Genomic DNA, 16,804 nt, shown 5'->3' with positions numbered 1-16,804 from the left:
TGTTCATATCACTAACACCTGGCAGACATTAAAGCATGGCTGCATATTTATTGGTTAAATAAATATGGAAATATACCAGTTTCAGCTTTATTTTTCTCACAAAACCCATAATAAATATGGATGAATACAGATAAAGTTGACAACAAATTAAATATGGATAAATACAGACGGAAATGTCAAAAAAATAAACACCATAAAACCGGGAGCCCTAAATATAATAGGACCAACTGGGTTTACAAAGAATGAGTCTATTATCTAACAGTACCTCTTCTATGAGGTTGTGTAAAACAAAAGGTACTGCTGAGATTCGAACTCAGGATCTCCTGTTTACTAGACAGGCGCTTTAACCAACTAAGCCACAGCACCTACTCTGTTTTACAACTCACCACTGTACCTTCTGTCCTGGTGTCACTGTGAGGCCCTGCATATTTTTCTGTCTTGAAAGATTTGATATTTTTCAGCTGCTACCGAAAAGAAAATGGAGAAGAAAAATCTGATATTAAGATGGAAATATTACAAAGAGGGTCATGAAAAACTAATATCATTATACGTACGTATCTGTATTTATTTTCTAAAGTTTTACACTGATGGGCCAGGGGCTCAATGCATTCGGTAAACTAAACCAGATTACAATTATTTAAAGGTCACCAATATACACAAGATCATTCCTGATGCCTACATTACCCATGTGCTCTTTCCTTCACCTCTCGTGGCCTCTGGACATCCCACCAAGAAGCAGAGGACCCGCAACTCACGGAGAGAAAGTGTCACCTAAGTGACACGTCCATGTTCAAACAGCGCTTCACAAAGTGCACTTTGAGAGACCCAAGAAAACTTGGCAGAGGCGGGTATCACAGCAAGGAGGGCTGATAGCCCGCAGTGCCCTTTACATGGCTATAGCAATACTCACCCTGGTCCTGGTCCAAACATCAGCCAGCAGAGCTCAGTAAATTACCAGAATAAACAAAAACCTTTATGGTGTTTTTATAGCCTTGTTTTTTAATGGATTTCTTTTCTACTTTATGGAAAAGGTGTTGCCCGTATGGAGATCGAACTCACAGCCTTGGTGTTACTAGCACCATGCTCTAACCAACTGACCTAACCGGCCAAAGTATAATGTGATACTAAAGGAGTTCTATTGAAACTGAAGAGGCAGTGACTGTACACAGAGACATTGAATAGACAGACAGACAGGCCATTGCTGACCCATCATAGTTTCAGGCCAAGACATTGAAGCGCTCCAATAATCCTGCACCAATTCGCACACACCGGGGAGCATCACCAAAGAACACAGATAGTATTTAATGAGCTGCACTGAACGTGCTTCAATAACAAGAGCTGCACGACCATCACTCCCCAGAAAAGATGGATTGAAGGCAAGAATCATCCGCAGACCCTCCCATCTGCCACACTCATCCAGAAAGGTACTGGTCTCGGCTTGGTAGCACTCGAATGCTCAATGCTATGCAGGTTCATCTCACACCCAAGCTTAATCCATACCACACACTGTCACTCACTGGGCTCTCAATCCTTAACCCTTCACTTCCTGTACCTTTTTCTCTTTACTCCTTACCCAATCTCTCATACCTGCCCCTCCCTTCACTTTCATAGAACTGGACCCTTGCTGCGCCTTCTTCTGTGATTCTCCAGAGAACACAGTTTATAACCTTATAAAGAAGATTATGTGCTGAATATTGTCTGCGCCATCCCTTCTTTAACTAACATCTTTTACCCATACTATAGACCACATTACAGCTTATTTATGAGTGAGTGCACATCTTGAAAGGTGTAGTCGTGGCCGAGTGGTTAAGGTGATGGACTTGAAATCGATTGGGGTCTCCCCGCGCAGGTTCGAATCCTGCCGACTACGCTTTCCTTTTTATTATGTCATTAAATTTTGACGTGGAAACTAATTATGTGGTTCGTAAACATCTGCATATCCGCATAATTGTGTCTTTGCTACTCTTGTGCCAAGTGTGCTGCACCTGTTGTTTGAAGCTTGGATTACTGCTTCCCATGTTGTACTTTGATGGCAGTGCAGCTTAAAAACATCTTTTCACTTCACAAAACCAAACTGATACTGAAATGCGCATACTCTCATATAAGTGAATTGATTTATCTTCTGCATTTGTTCATATCACTAACACCTGGCAGACATTAAAGCATGGCTGCATATTTATTGGTTAAATAAATATGGAAATATACCAGTTTCAGCTTTATTTTTCTCACAAAACCCATAATAAATATGGATGAATACAGATAAAGTTGACAACAAATTAAATATGGATAAATACAGATGGAAATGTCAAAAAAATAAACACCATAAAACCGGGAGCCCTAAATATAATAGGACCAACTGGGTTTACAAAGAATGAGTCTATTATCTAACAGTACCTCTTCTATGAGGTTGTGTAAAACAAAAGGTACTGCTGAGATTCGAACTCAGGATCTCCTGTTTACTAGACAGGCGCTTTAACCATCTAAGCCACAGCACCTACTCTGTTTCACAACTCACCACTGTACCTTCTGTCCTGGTGTCACTGTGAGGCCCTGCATATTTTTCTGTCTTGAAAGATTTGATATTTTTCAGCTGCTACCGAAAAGAAAATGGAGAAGAAAAATCTGATATTAAGATGGAAATATTACAAAGAGGGTCATGAAAAACTAATATCATTATACGTACGTATCTGTATTTATTTTCTAAAGTTTTACACTGATGGGCCAGGGGCTCAATGCATTCGTTAAACTAAACCAGATTACAATTATTTAAAGGTCACCAATATACACAAGATCATTCCTGATGCCTACATTACCCATGTGCTCTTTCCTTCACCTCTCGTGGCCTCTGGACATCCCACCAAGAAGCAGAGGAACCGCAACTCACGGAGAGAAAGTGTCACCTAAGTGACACGTCCATGTTCAAACAGCGCTTCACAAAGTGCACTTTGAGAGACCCAAGAAAACTTGGCAGAGGCGGATATCACAGCAAGGAGGGCTGATAACCCGCAGTGCCCTTTACATGGCTATAGCAATACTCACCCTGGTCCTGGTCCAAACATCAGCCACCAGAGCTCAGTAAATTACCAGAATAAACAACAACCCTATATGGTGTTTTTATAGCCTTGTTTTTTAATGGATTTCTTTTCTACTTTATGGAAAAGGTGTTGCCCGTACGGAGATCGAACTCACAGCCTTGGTGTTACTAGCACCATGCTCTAACCAACTGACCTAACCGGCCAAAGCATAATGTGATACTAAAGGAGTTCTATTGAAACTGAAGAGGCAGTGACTGTACACAGAGACATTGAATAGACAGACAGACAGGCCATTGCTGACCCATCATAGTTTCAGGCCAAGACATTGAAGCGCTCCAATAATCCTGCACCAATTCGCACACACCGGGGATCATCACCAAAGAACACAGATAGTATTTAATGAGCTGCACTGAACGTTCTTCAATAACAAGAGCTGCACGACCATCACTCCCCAGAAAAGATGGATTGAAGGCAAGTATCATCCGCAGACCCTCCCATCTGCCACACTCATCCAGAAAGGTACTGGTCTCGGCTTGGTAGCACTCGCATGCTCAATGCTATGCAGGTTCATCTCACACCCGAGCTTAATCCATACCACACACTGTCACTCACTGGGCTCTCAATCCTTAACCCTTCACTTCCTGTACCTTTTTCTCTGTACTCCTTACCCAATCTCTCATACCTGCCCCTCCCTTCACTTTCATAGAGCTGGACCCTTGCTGCGCCTTCTTCTGTGATTCTCCAGAGAACACAGTTTATAACCTTATAAAGAAGATTATGTGCTCAATATTGTCTGCGCCTTCCCTTCATTACCTAACATCTTTTACCCATACTATAGACCAATTTACAGCTTATTTATGAGTGAGTGCACATCTTGAAAAGTGTAGTCGTGGCTGAGTGGTTAAGGCGATGGACTTGAAATCCATTGGGGTCTCCCTGCGCAGGTTCGAATCCTGCCGACTACGCTTTCCTTTTTATTATGTCATTACATTTTGACGTGGAAACTAATTATGTGGTTCGTAACCATCTGCATATCCGCATAATTGTGTCTTTGCTACTCTTGTGCTAAGTGTGCTGCACCTGTTGTTTGAAGCTTGCATTACTGCTTCCCATGTTGTACTTTGATGGCAGTGCAGCTTAAAAACATCTTTTCACTTCACGAAACCAAACTGATACTGAAATGCGCATACTCTCATATAAGTGAATTGATGTATCTTCTGCATTTGTTCATATCACTAACACCTGGCAGACATTAAAGCATGGCTGCATATTTATTGGTTAAATAAATATGGAAATATACCAGTTTCAGCTTTATTTTTCTCACAAAACCCATAATAAATATGGATGAATACAGATAAAGTTGACAAGAAATTAAATATGGATAAATACAGACGGAAATGTCAAAAAAATAAACACCATAAAACCGGGAGCCCTAAATATAATAGGACCAACTGGGTTTACAAAGAATGAGTCTATTATCTAACAGTACCTCTTCTATGAGGTTGTGTAAAACAAAAGGTACTGCTGAGATTCGAACTCAGGATCTCCTGTTTACTAGACAGGTGCTTTAACCAACTAAGCCACAGCACCTACTCTGTTTCACGACTCACCACTGTACCTTCTGTCCTGGTGTCACTGTGAGGCCCTGCATATTTTTCTGTCTTGAAAGATTTGATATTTTTCAGCTGCTACCGAAAAGAAAATGGAGAAGAAAAATCTGATATTAAGATGGAAATATTACAAAGAGGGTCATGAAAAACTAATATCATTATACGTAAGTATCTGTATTTATTTTCTAAAGTTTTACACTGATGGGCCAGGGGCTCAATGCATTCGTTAAACTAAACCAGATTACAATTATTTAAAGGTCACCAATATACACAAGATCATTCCTGATGCCTACATTACCCATGTGCTCTTTCCTTCACCTCTCGTGGCCTCTGGACATCCCACCAAGAAGCAGAGGAACTGCAACTCACGGAGAGAAAGTGTCACCTAAGTGACGCGTCCATGTTCAAACAGCGCTTCACGAAGTGCACTTTGAGAGACCCAAGAAAACTTGGCAGAGGCGGGTATCAGAGCAAGGAGGGCTGATAGCCCGCAGTGCCCTTTACATGGCTATAGCAATACTCACCCTGGTCCTGGTCCAAACATCAGCCACCAGAGCTCAGTAAATTACCAGAATAAACAACAACCCTATATGGTGTTTTTATAGCCTTGTTTTTTAATGGATTTCTTTTCTACTTTATGGAAAAGGTGTTGCCCGTACGGAGATCGAACTCACAGCCTTGGTGTTACTAGCACCATGCTCTAACCAACTGACCTAACCAGCCAAAGCATAATGTGATACTAAAGGAGTTCTATTGAAACTGAAGAGGCAGTGACTGTACACAGAGACATTGAATAGACAGACAGACAGGCCATTGCTGACCCATCATAGTTTCAGGCCAAGACATTGAAGCGCTCCAATAATCCTGCACCAATTCGCACACACCGGGGAGCATCACCAAAGAACACAGATAGTATTTAATGAGCTGCACTGAACGTGCTTCAATAACAAGAGCTGCACGACCATCACTCCCCAGAAAAGATGGATTGAAGGCAAGAATCATCCACAGACCCTCCCATCTGCCACACTCATCCAGAAAGTTACTGGTCTAGGCTTGGTAGCACTCGCATGCTCAATGCTATGCAGGTTCATCTCACACCCAAGCTTAATCCATACCACACATTGTCACTCACTGGGCTCTCAATCCTTAACCCTTCACTTCCTGTACCTTTTTCTCTGTACTCCTTACCCAATCTCTCATACCTGCCCCTCCCTTCACTTTCATAGAACTGGACCCTTGCTGCGCCTTCTTCTGTGATTCTCCAGAGAACACAGTTTATAACCTTATAAAGAAGATTATGTGCTCAATATTGTCTGCGCCTTCCCTTCATTAACTAACATCTTTTACCCATACTATAGACCACATTACAGCTTATTTATGAGTGAGTGCACATCTTGAAAGGTGTAGTCGTGGCCGAGTGGTTAAGGCGATGGACTTGAAATCCATTGGTGTCTTACCGCGCAGTTTCGAATCCTGCCAACTACGCTTTCCTTTTTATTATGTCATTACATTTTGACGTGGAAACTAATTATGTGGTTCGTAACCATCTGCATAGCCGCATAATTGTGTCTTTGCTACTCTTGTGCTAAGTGTGCTGCACCTGTTGTTTGAAGCTTGCATTACTGCTTCCCATGTTGTACTTTGATGGCAGTGCAGCTTAAAAACATCTTTTCACTTCACAAAACCAAACTGATACTGAAATGCGCATACTCTCATATAAGTGAATTGATGTATCTTCTGCATTTGTTCATATCACTAACACCTGGCAGACATTAAAGCATGGCTGCATATTTATTGGTTAAATAAATATGGAAATATATCAGTTTCAGCTTTATTTTTCTCACAAAACCCATAATAAATATGGATGAATACAGATAAAGTTGACAACAAATTAAATATGGATAAATACAGACGGAAATGTCAAAAAAATAAACACCATAAAACCGGGAGCCCTAAATATAATAGGACCAACTGGGTTTAAAAAGAATGAGTCTATTATCTAACAGTACCTCTTCTATGAGGTTGTGTAAAACAAAAGGTACTGCTGAGATTCGAACTCAGGATCTCCTGTTTACTAGACAGGCGCTTTAACCAACTATGCCACAGCACCTACTCTGTTTCACGACTCACCACTGTACCTTCTGTCCTGGTGTCACTGTGAGGCCCTGCATATTTTTCTGTCTTGAAAGATTTGATATTTTTCAGCTGCTACCGAAAAGAAAATGGAGAAGAAAAATCTGATATTAAGATGGAAATATTACAAAGAGGGTCATGAAAAACTAATATCATTATACGTACGTATCTGTATTTATTTTCTAAAGTTTTACACTGATGGGCCAGGGGCTCAATGCATTCGTTAAACTAAACCAGATTACAATTATTTAAAGGTCACCAATATACACAAGATCATTCCTGATGCCTACATTACCCATGTGCTCTTTCCTTCACCTCTCGTGGCCTCTGGACATCCCACCAAGAAGCAGAGGAACCGCAACTCACGGAGAGAAAGTGTCACCTAAGTGACGCGTCCATGTTCAAACAGCGCTTCACAAAGTGCACTTTGAGAGACCCAAGAAAACTTGGCAGAGGCGGGTATCACAGCAAGGAGGGCTGATAGACCGCAGTGCCCTTTACATGGCTATAGCAATACTCACCCTGGTCCTGGTCCAAACATCAGCCACCAGAGCTCAGTAAATTACCAGAATAAACAACAACCCTATATGGTGTTTTTATAGCCTTGTTTTTTAATGGATTTCTTTTCTACTTTATGGAAAAGGTGTTGCCCGTACGGAGATCGAACTCACAGCCTTGGTGTTACTAGCACCATGCCCTAACCAACTGACCTAACCGGCCAAAGCATAATGTGATACTAAAGGAGTTCTATTGAAACTGAAGAGGCAGTGACTGTACACAGAGACATTGAATAGACAGACAGACAGGCCATTGCTGACCCATCATAGTTTCAGGCCAAGACATTGAAGCGCTCCAATAATCCTGCACCAATTCGCACACACCGGGGAGCATCACCAAAGAACACAGATAGTATTTAATGAGCTGCACTGAACGTGCTTCAATAACAAGAGCTGCACGACCATCACTCCCCAGAAAAGATGGATTGAAGGCAAGAATCATCCGCAGACCCTCCCATCTGCCACACTCATCCAGAAAGGTACTGGTCTAGGCTTGGTAGCACTCGCATGCTCAATGCTATGCAGGTTCATCTCACACCCAAGCTTAATCCATACCACACACTGTCACTCACATGGCTCTCAATCCTTAACCCTTCACTTCCTGTACCTTTTTCTCTGTACTCCTTACCCAATCTCTCATACCTGCCCCTCCCTTCACTTTCATAGAACTGGACCCTTGCTGCGCCTTCTTCTGTGATTCTCCAGAGAACACAGTTTATAACCTTATAAAGAAGATTATGTGCTCAATATTGTCTGCGCCTTCCCATCATTAACTAACATATTTTACCCATACTATAGACCACATTACAGCTTATTTATGAGTGAGTGCACATCTTGAAAGGTGTAGTCGTGGCCGAGTGGTTAAGGCGATGGACTTGAAATCCGTTGGTGTCTCACCGCGCAGTTTCGAATCCTGCTGACTACGCTTTCCTTTTTATTATGTCATTACATTTTGACGTGGAAACTAATTATGTGGTTCGTAACCATCTGCATATCCGCATAATTGTGTCTTTGCTGCTCTTGTGCTAAGTGTGCTGCACCTGTCGTTTGAAGCTTGCATTACTGCTTCCCATGTTGTACTTTGATGGCAGTGCAGCTTAAAAACATCTTTTCACTTCACAAAACCAAACTGATACTGAAATGCGCATACTCTCATATAAGTGAATTGATTTATCTTCTGCATTTGTTCATATCACTAACACCTGGCAGACATTAAAGCATGGCTGCATATTTATTGGTTAAATAAATATGGAAATATACCGGTTCAGCTTTATTTTTCTCAACAAATCCATAATAAATATGGATGAATACAGATAAAGTTGACAACAAATTAAATATGGATAGATACAGACGGAAATGTCAAAAAAATAAACACCATAAAACCGGGAGCCCTAAATATAATAGGACCAACTGGGTTTACAAAGAATGAGTCTATTATCTAACAGTACCTCTTCTATGAGGTTGTGTAAAACAAAAGGTACTGCTGAGATTCGAACTCAGGATCTCCTGTTTACTAGACAGGCGCTTTAACCAACTAAGCCACAGCACCTACTCTGTTTCACGACTCTCCGCTGTACCTTCTGTCCTGGTGTCACTGTGAGGCCCTGCATATTTTTCTGTCTTGAAAGATTTGATATTTTTCAGCTGCTACCGAAAAGAAAATGGAGAAGAAAAATCTGATATTAAGATGGAAATATTACAAAGAGGGTCATGAAAAACTAATATCATTATACGTACGTATCTGTATTTATTTTCTAAAGCTTTACACTGATGGGCCAGGGGCTCAATGCATTCGTTAAACTAAACCAGATTACAATTATTTAAAGGTCACCAATATACACAAGATCATTCCTGATGCCTACATTACCCATGTGCTCTTTCCTTCACCTCTCGTGGCCTCTGGACATCCCACCAAGAAGCAGAGGAACCGCAACTCACGGAGAGAAAGTGTCACCTAAGTGACGCGTCCATGTTCAAACAGCGCTTCACAAAGTGCACTTTGAGAGACCCAAGAAAACTTGGCAGAGGCGGGTATCACAGCAAGGAGGGCTGATAGCCCGCAGTGCCCTTTACATGGCTATAGCAATACTCACCCTGGTCCTGGTCCAAACATCAGCCACCAGAGCTCAGTAAATTACCAGAATAAACAACAACCCTATATGGTGTTTTTATAGCCTTGTTTTTTAATGGATTTCTTTTCTACTTTATGGAAAAGGTGTTGCCCGTACGGAGATCGAACTCACAGCCTTGGTGTTACTAGCACCATGCTCTAACCAACTGACCTAACTGGCCAAAGCATAATGTGATACTAAAGGAGTTCTATTGAAACTGAAGAGGCAGTGACTGTACACAGAGACATTGAATAGACAGACAGACAGGCCATTGCTGACCCATCATAGTTTCAGGCCAAGACATTGAAGCGCTCCAATAATCCTGCACCAATTCGCACACACCGGGGAGCATCACCAAAGAACACAGATAGTATTTAATGAGCTGCACTGAACGTGCTTCAATAACAAGAGCTGCACGACCATCACTCCCCAGAAAAGATGGATTGAAGGCAAGAATCATCCGCAGACCCTCCCATCTGCCACACTCATCCAGAAAGGTACTGGTCTCGGCTTGGTAGCACTCGCATGCTCAATGCTATGCAGGTTCATCTCACACCCAAGCTTAATCCATACCACACACTGTCACTCACTGGGCTCTCAATCCTTAACCCTTCACTTCCTGTACCTTTTTCTCTTTACTCCTTACCCAATCTCTCATACCTGCCCCTCCCTTCACTTTCATAGAACTGGACCCTTGCTGCGCCTTCTTCTGTGATTCTCCAGAGAACACAGTTTATAACCTTATAAAGAAGATTATGTGCTCAATATTGTCTGCGCCTTCCTTTCATTAACTAACATCTTTTACCAATACTATAGACCACATTACAGCTTATTTATGAGTGAGTGCACATCTTGAAAGGTGTAGTCGTGGCCGAGTGGTTGAGGGAATGGACTTGAAATCTATTGGTGTCTCCCCGCGCAGGTTCGAATCCTGCCGACTACGCTTTCCTTTTTATTATGTCATTACATTTTGACGTGGAAACTAATTATGTGGTTCGTAAACATCTGCATATCCGCATAATTGTGTCTTTGCTACTCTTGTGCCAAGTGTGCTGCACCTGTTGTTTGAAGCTTGGATTACTGCTTCCCATGTTGTACTTTGATGGCAGTGCAGCTTAAAAACATCTTTTCACTTCACAAAACCAAACTGATACTGAAATGCGCATACTCTCATATAAGTGAATTGATTTATCTTCTGCATTTGTTCATATCACTAACACCTGGCAGACATTAAAGCATGGCTGCATATTTATTGGTTAAATAAATATGGAAATATACCAGTTTCAGCTTTATTTTTCTCACAAAACGCATAATAAATATGGATGAATACAGATAAAGTTGACAACAAATTAAATATGGATAAATACAGACGGAAATGTCAAAAAAATAAACACCATAAAACCGGGAGCCCTAAATATAATAGGACCAACTGGGTTTACAAAGAATGAGTCTATTATCTAACAGTACCTCTTCTATGAGGTTGTGTAAAACAAAAGGTACTGCTGAGATTCGAACTCAGGATCTCCTGTTTACTAGACAGGCGCTTTAACCAACTAAGCCACAGCACCTACTCTGTTTTACAACTCACCACTGTACCTTCTGTCCTGGTGTCACTGTGAGGCCCTGCATATTTTTCTGTCTTGAAAGATTTGATATTTTTCAGCTGCTACCGAAAAGAAAATGGAGAAGAAAAATCTGATATTAAGATGGAAATATTACAAAGAGGGTCATGAAAAACTAATATCATTATTTGTACGTATCTGTATTTATTTTCTAAAGTTTTACACTGATGGGCCAGGGGCTCAATGCATTCGGTAAACTAAACCAGATTACAATTATTTAAAGGTCACCAATATACACAAGATCATTCCTGATGCCTACATTACCCATGTGCTCTTTCCTTCACCTCTCGTGGCCTCTGGACATCCCACCAAGAAGCAGAGGAACCGCAACTCACGGAGAGAAAGTGTCACCTAAGTGACACGTCCATGTTCAAACAGCGCTTCACAAAGTGCACTTTGAGAGACCCAAGAAAACTTGGCAGAGGCGGATATCACAGCAAGGAGGGCTGATAACCCGCAGTGCCCTTTACATGGCTATAGCAATACTCACCCTGGTCCTGGTCCAAACATCAGCCACCAGAGCTCAGTAAATTACCAGAATAAACAACAACCCTATATGGTGTTTTTATAGCCTTGTTTTTTAATGGATTTCTTTTCTACTTTATGGAAAAGGTGTTGCCCGTACGGAGATCGAACTCACAGCCTTGGTGTTACTAGCACCATGCTCTAACCAACTGACCTAACCGGCCAAAGTATAATGTGATACTAAAGGAGTTCTATTGAAACTGAAGAGGCAGTGACTGTACACAGAGACATTGAATAGACAGACAGACAGGCCATTGCTGACCCATCATAGTTTCAGGCCAAGACATTGAAGCGCTCCAATAATCCTGCACCAATTCGCACACACCGGGGATCATCACCAAAGAACACAGATAGTATTTAATGAGCTGCACTGAACGTTCTTCAATAACAAGAGCTGCACGACCATCACTCCCCAGAAAAGATGGATTGAAGGCAAGAATCATCCGCAGACCCTCCCATCTGCCACACTCATCCAGAAAGGTACTGGTCTCGGCTTGGTAGCACTCGCATGCTCAATGCTATGCAGGTTCATCTCACACCCGAGCTTAATCCATACCACACACTGTCACTCACTGGGCTCTCAATCCTTAACCCTTCACTTCCTGTACCTTTTTCTCTGTACTCCTTACCCAATCTCTCATACCTGCCCCTCCCTTCACTTTCATAGAGCTGGACCCTTGCTGCGCCTTCTTCTGTGATTCTCCAGAGAACACAGTTTATAACCTTATAAAGAAGATTATGTGCTCAATATAGTCTGCGCCTTCCCTTCATTACCTAACATCTTTTACCCATACTATAGACCAATTTACAGCTTATTTATGAGTGAGTGCACATCTTGAAAAGTGTAGTCGTGGCCGAGTGGTTAAGGCGATGGACTTGAAATCCATTGGGGTCTCCCTGCGCAGGTTCGAATCCTGCCGACTACGCTTTCCTTTTTATTATGTCATTACATTTTGACGTGGAAACTAATTATGTGGTTCGTAACCATCTGCATATCCGCATAATTGTGTCTTTGCTACTCGTGTGGTAAGTGTGCTGCACCTGTTGTTTGAAGCTTGCATTACTGCTTCCCATGTTGTACTTTGATGGCAGTGCAGCTTAAAAACATCTTTTCACTTCACGAAACCAAACTGATACTGAAATGCGCATACTCTCATATAAGTGAATTGATGTATCTTCTGCATTTGTTCATATCACTAACACCTGGCAGACATTAAAGCATGGCTGCATATTTATTGGTTAAATAAATATGGAAATATACCAGTTTCAGCTTTATTTTTCTCACAAAACCCATAATAAATATGGATGAATACAGATAAAGTTGACAAGAAATTAAATATGGATAAATACAGACGGAAATGTCAAAAAAATAAACACCATAAAACCGGGAGCCCTAAATATAATAGGACCAACTGGGTTTACAAAGAATGAGTCTATTATCTAACAGTACCTCTTCTATGAGGTTGTGTAAAACAAAAGGTACTGCTGAGATTCGAACTCAGGATCTCCTGTTTACTAGACAGGTGCTTTAACCAACTAAGCCACAGCACCTACTCTGTTTCACGACTCACCACTGTACCTTCTGTCCTGGTGTCACTGTGAGGCCCTGCATATTTTTCTGTCTTGAAAGATTTGATATTTTTCAGCTGCTACCGAAAAGAAAATGGAGAAGAAAAATCTGATATTAAGATGGAAATATTACAAAGAGGGTCATGAAAAACTAATATCATTATACGTACGTATCTGTATTTATTTTCTAAAGTTTTACACTGATGGGCCAGGGGCTCAATGCATTCGTTAAACTAAACCAGATTACAATTATTTAAAGGTCACCAATATACACAAGATCATTCCTGATGCCTACATTACCCATGTGCTCTTTCCTTCACCTCTCGTGGCCTCTGGACATCCCACCAAGAAGCAGAGGAACCGCAACTCACGGAGAGAAAGTGTCACCTAAGTGACGCGTCCATGTTCAAACAGCGCTTCACAAAGTGCACTTTGAGAGACCCAAGAAAACTTGGCAGAGGCGGGTATCACAGCAAGGAGGGCTGATAGCCCGCAGTGCCCTTTACATGGCTATAGCAATACTCACCCTGGTCCTGGTCCAAACATCAGCCACCAGAGCTCAGTAAATTACCAGAATAAACAACAACCCTATATGGTGTTTTTATAGCCTTGTTTTTTAATGGATTTCTTTTCTACTTTATGGAAAAGGTGTTGCCCGTACGGAGATCGAACTCACAGCCTTGGTGTTACTAGCACCATGCTCTAACCAACTGACCTAATCGGCCAAAGCATAATGTGATACTAAAGGAGTTCTATTGAAACTGAAGAGGCAGTGACTGTACACAGAGACATTGAATAGACAGACAGACAGGCCATTGCTGACCCATCATAGTTTCAGGCCAAGACATTGAAGCGCTCCAATAATCCTGCACCAATTCGCACACACCGGGGAGCATCACCAAAGAACACAGATAGTATTTAATGAGCTGCACTGAACGTGCTTCAATAACAAGAGTTGCACGACCATCACTCCCCAGAAAAGATGGATTGAAGGCAAGAATCATCCGCAGACCCTCCCATCTGCCACACTCATCCAGAAAGGTACTGGTCTAGGCTTGGTAGCACTCGCATGCTCAATGCTATGCAGGTTCATCTCACACCCAAGCTTAATCCATACCACACACTGTCACTCACTGGGCTCTCAATCCTTAACCCTTCACTTCCTGTACCTTTTTCTCTGTACTCCTTACCCAATCTCTCATACCTGCCCCTCCCTTCACTTTCATAGAACTGGACCCTTGCTGCGCCTTCTTCTGTGATTCTCCAGAGAACACAGTTTATAACCTTTTAAAGAAGATTATGTGCTCAATATTGTCTGCGCCTTCCCTTCATTAACTAACATCTTTTACCCATACTAAAGACCACATTACAGCTTATTTATGAGTGAGTGCACATCTTGAAAGGTGTAGTTGTGGCCGAGTGGTTAAGGCGATGGACTTGAAATCCGTTGGTGTCTCACCGCGCAGTTTCGAATCCTGCTGACTACGCTTTCTATTTTATTATGTCATTACATTTTGACGTGGAAACGAATTATGTGGTTCGTAACCATCTGCATATCCGCATAATTGTGTCTTTGCTGCTCTTGTGCTAAGTGTGCTGCACCTGTCGTTTGAAGCTTGCATTACTGCTTCCCATGTTGTACTTTGATGGCAGTGCAGCTTAAAAACATCTTTTCACTTCACAAAACCAAACTGATACTGAAATGCGCATACTCTCATATAAGTGAATTGATTTATCTTCTGCGTTTGTTCATATCACTAACACCTGGCAGACATTAAAGCATGGCTGCATATTTATTGGTTAAATAAATATGGAAATATACCAGTTTCAGCTTTATTTTTCTCAACAAATCCATAATAAATATGGATGAATACAGATAAAGTTGACAACAAATTAAATATGGATAGATACAGACGGAAATGTCAAAAAAATAAACACCATAAAACCGGGAGCCCTAAATATAATAGGACCAACTGGGTTTACAAAGAATGAGTCTATTATCTAACAGTACCTCTTCTATGAGGTTGTGTAAAACAAAAGGTACTGCTGAGATTCGAACTCAGGATCTCCTGTTTACTAGACAGGCGCCACAGCACCTACTCTGTTTTACAACTCACCACTGTACTTTCTGTCCTGGTGTCACTGTGAGGCCCTGCATATTTTTCTGTCTTGAAAGATTTGATATTTTTCAGCTGCTACCGAAAAGAAAATGGAGAAGAAAAATCTGATATTAAGATGGAAATATTACAAAGAGGGTCATGAAAAACTAATATCATTATACGTACGTATCTGTATTTATTTCTAAAGTTTTACACTGATGGGCCAGGGGCTCAATGCATTCGGTAAACTAAACCAGATTACAATTATTTAAAGGTCACCAATATACACAAGATCATTCCTGATGCCTACATTACCCATGTGCTCTTTCCTTCACCTCTCGTGGCCTCTGGACATCCCACCAAGAAGCAGAGGAACCGCAACTCACGGAGAGAAAGTGTCACCTAAGTGACACGTCCATGTTCAAACAGCGCTTCACAAAGTGCACTTTGAGAGACCCAAGAAAACTTGGCAGAGGCGGATATCACAGCAAGGAGGGCTGATAACCCGCAGTGCCCTTTACATGGCTATAGCAATACTCACCCTGGTCCTGGTCCAAACATCAGCCACCAGAGCTCAGTAAATTACCAGAATAAACAACAACCCTATATGGTGTTTTTATAGCCTTGTTTTTTAATGGATTTCTTTTCTACTTTATGGAAAAGGTGTTGCCCGTACGGAGATCGAACTCACAGCCTTGGTGTTACTAGCACCATGCTCTAACCAACTGACCTAACCGGCCAAAGCATAATGTGATACTAAAGGAGTTCTATTGAAACTGAAGAGGCAGTGACTGTACACAGAGACATTGAATAGACAGACAGACAGGCCATTGCTGACCCATCATAGTTTCAGGCCAAGACATTGAAGCGCTCCAATAATCCTGCACCAATTCGCACACACCGGGGATCATCACCAAAGAACACAGATAGTATTTAATGAGCTGCACTGAACGTTCTTCAATAACAAGAGCTGCACGACCATCACTCCCCAGAAAAGATGGATTGAAGGCAAGAATCATCCGCAGACCCTCCCATCTGCCACACTCATCCAGAAAGGTACTGGTCTCGGCTTGGTAGCACTCGCATGCTCAATGCTATGCAGGTTCATCTCACACCCGAGCTTAATCCATACCACACACTGTCACTCACTGGGCTCTCAATCCTTAACCCTTCACTTCCTGTACCTTTTTCTCTGTACTCCTTACCCAATCTCTCATACCTGCCCCTCCCTTCACTTTCATAGAGCTGGACCCTTGCTGCGCCTTCTTCTGTGATTCTCCAGAGAACACAGTTTATAACCTTATAAAGAAGATTATGTGCTCAATATAGTCTGCGCCTTCCCTTCATTACCTAACATCTTTTACCCATACTATAGACCAATTTACAGCTTATTTATGAGTGAGTGCACATCTTGAAAAGTGTAGTCGTGGCCGAGTGGTTAAGGCGATGGACTTGAAATCCATTGGGGTCTCCCTGCGCAGGTTCGAATCCTGCCGACTACGCTTTCCTTTTTATTATGTCATTACATTTTGACGTGGAAACT

General features: G+C 41.7%; 14 non-coding genes across 14 annotated transcripts; 8 read left to right on the top strand and 6 right to left on the bottom strand.

Annotated features, from left to right (window-relative positions):
• Positions 1 to 292: 292 nt before the first annotated feature.
• TRNAT-AGU (transfer RNA threonine (anticodon AGU)) lies at positions 293 to 366 on the bottom strand. Its single transcript has one exon. It is a non-coding gene; the product is annotated as a tRNA-Thr (tRNA).
• Positions 367 to 1,788: 1,422 nt separating this feature from the next.
• Positions 1,789 to 1,870, top strand: TRNAS-UGA (transfer RNA serine (anticodon UGA)). The gene has a single exon. It is a non-coding gene; the product is annotated as a tRNA-Ser (tRNA).
• Positions 1,871 to 2,421: 551 nt separating this feature from the next.
• On the bottom strand, positions 2,422 to 2,495 carry TRNAT-AGU (transfer RNA threonine (anticodon AGU)). The gene has a single exon. It is a non-coding gene; the product is annotated as a tRNA-Thr (tRNA).
• Positions 2,496 to 3,918: 1,423 nt separating this feature from the next.
• Positions 3,919 to 4,000, top strand: TRNAS-UGA (transfer RNA serine (anticodon UGA)). The gene has a single exon. It is a non-coding gene; the product is annotated as a tRNA-Ser (tRNA).
• Positions 4,001 to 4,551: 551 nt separating this feature from the next.
• TRNAT-AGU (transfer RNA threonine (anticodon AGU)) lies at positions 4,552 to 4,625 on the bottom strand. Its single transcript has one exon. It is a non-coding gene; the product is annotated as a tRNA-Thr (tRNA).
• A 1,423-nt stretch (positions 4,626 to 6,048) lies between these two features.
• Positions 6,049 to 6,130, top strand: TRNAS-UGA (transfer RNA serine (anticodon UGA)). Its single transcript has one exon. It is a non-coding gene; the product is annotated as a tRNA-Ser (tRNA).
• Positions 6,131 to 8,178: 2,048 nt separating this feature from the next.
• TRNAS-UGA (transfer RNA serine (anticodon UGA)) lies at positions 8,179 to 8,260 on the top strand. Its single transcript has one exon. It is a non-coding gene; the product is annotated as a tRNA-Ser (tRNA).
• A 550-nt stretch (positions 8,261 to 8,810) lies between these two features.
• TRNAT-AGU (transfer RNA threonine (anticodon AGU)) lies at positions 8,811 to 8,884 on the bottom strand. The gene has a single exon. It is a non-coding gene; the product is annotated as a tRNA-Thr (tRNA).
• A 1,423-nt stretch (positions 8,885 to 10,307) lies between these two features.
• Positions 10,308 to 10,389, top strand: TRNAS-UGA (transfer RNA serine (anticodon UGA)). Its single transcript has one exon. It is a non-coding gene; the product is annotated as a tRNA-Ser (tRNA).
• Positions 10,390 to 10,940: 551 nt separating this feature from the next.
• Positions 10,941 to 11,014, bottom strand: TRNAT-AGU (transfer RNA threonine (anticodon AGU)). The gene has a single exon. It is a non-coding gene; the product is annotated as a tRNA-Thr (tRNA).
• Positions 11,015 to 12,437: 1,423 nt separating this feature from the next.
• TRNAS-UGA (transfer RNA serine (anticodon UGA)) lies at positions 12,438 to 12,519 on the top strand. Its single transcript has one exon. It is a non-coding gene; the product is annotated as a tRNA-Ser (tRNA).
• Positions 12,520 to 13,070: 551 nt separating this feature from the next.
• On the bottom strand, positions 13,071 to 13,144 carry TRNAT-AGU (transfer RNA threonine (anticodon AGU)). Its single transcript has one exon. It is a non-coding gene; the product is annotated as a tRNA-Thr (tRNA).
• A 1,423-nt stretch (positions 13,145 to 14,567) lies between these two features.
• TRNAS-UGA (transfer RNA serine (anticodon UGA)) lies at positions 14,568 to 14,649 on the top strand. The gene has a single exon. It is a non-coding gene; the product is annotated as a tRNA-Ser (tRNA).
• A 2,032-nt stretch (positions 14,650 to 16,681) lies between these two features.
• On the top strand, positions 16,682 to 16,763 carry TRNAS-UGA (transfer RNA serine (anticodon UGA)). Its single transcript has one exon. It is a non-coding gene; the product is annotated as a tRNA-Ser (tRNA).
• The last annotated feature ends 41 nt before the right edge of the window (positions 16,764 to 16,804 follow it).

The sequence above is a fragment of the Triturus cristatus genome, chromosome 4_2 (assembly GCF_964204655.1).
Source record: "Triturus cristatus chromosome 4_2, aTriCri1.1, whole genome shotgun sequence".
Lineage (NCBI taxonomy): Eukaryota > Metazoa > Chordata > Amphibia > Caudata > Salamandridae > Triturus > Triturus cristatus.
The sequence above is the reverse complement of the archived record's forward strand: the minus strand, read 5'-3'. Positions and strand labels throughout refer to the sequence as shown.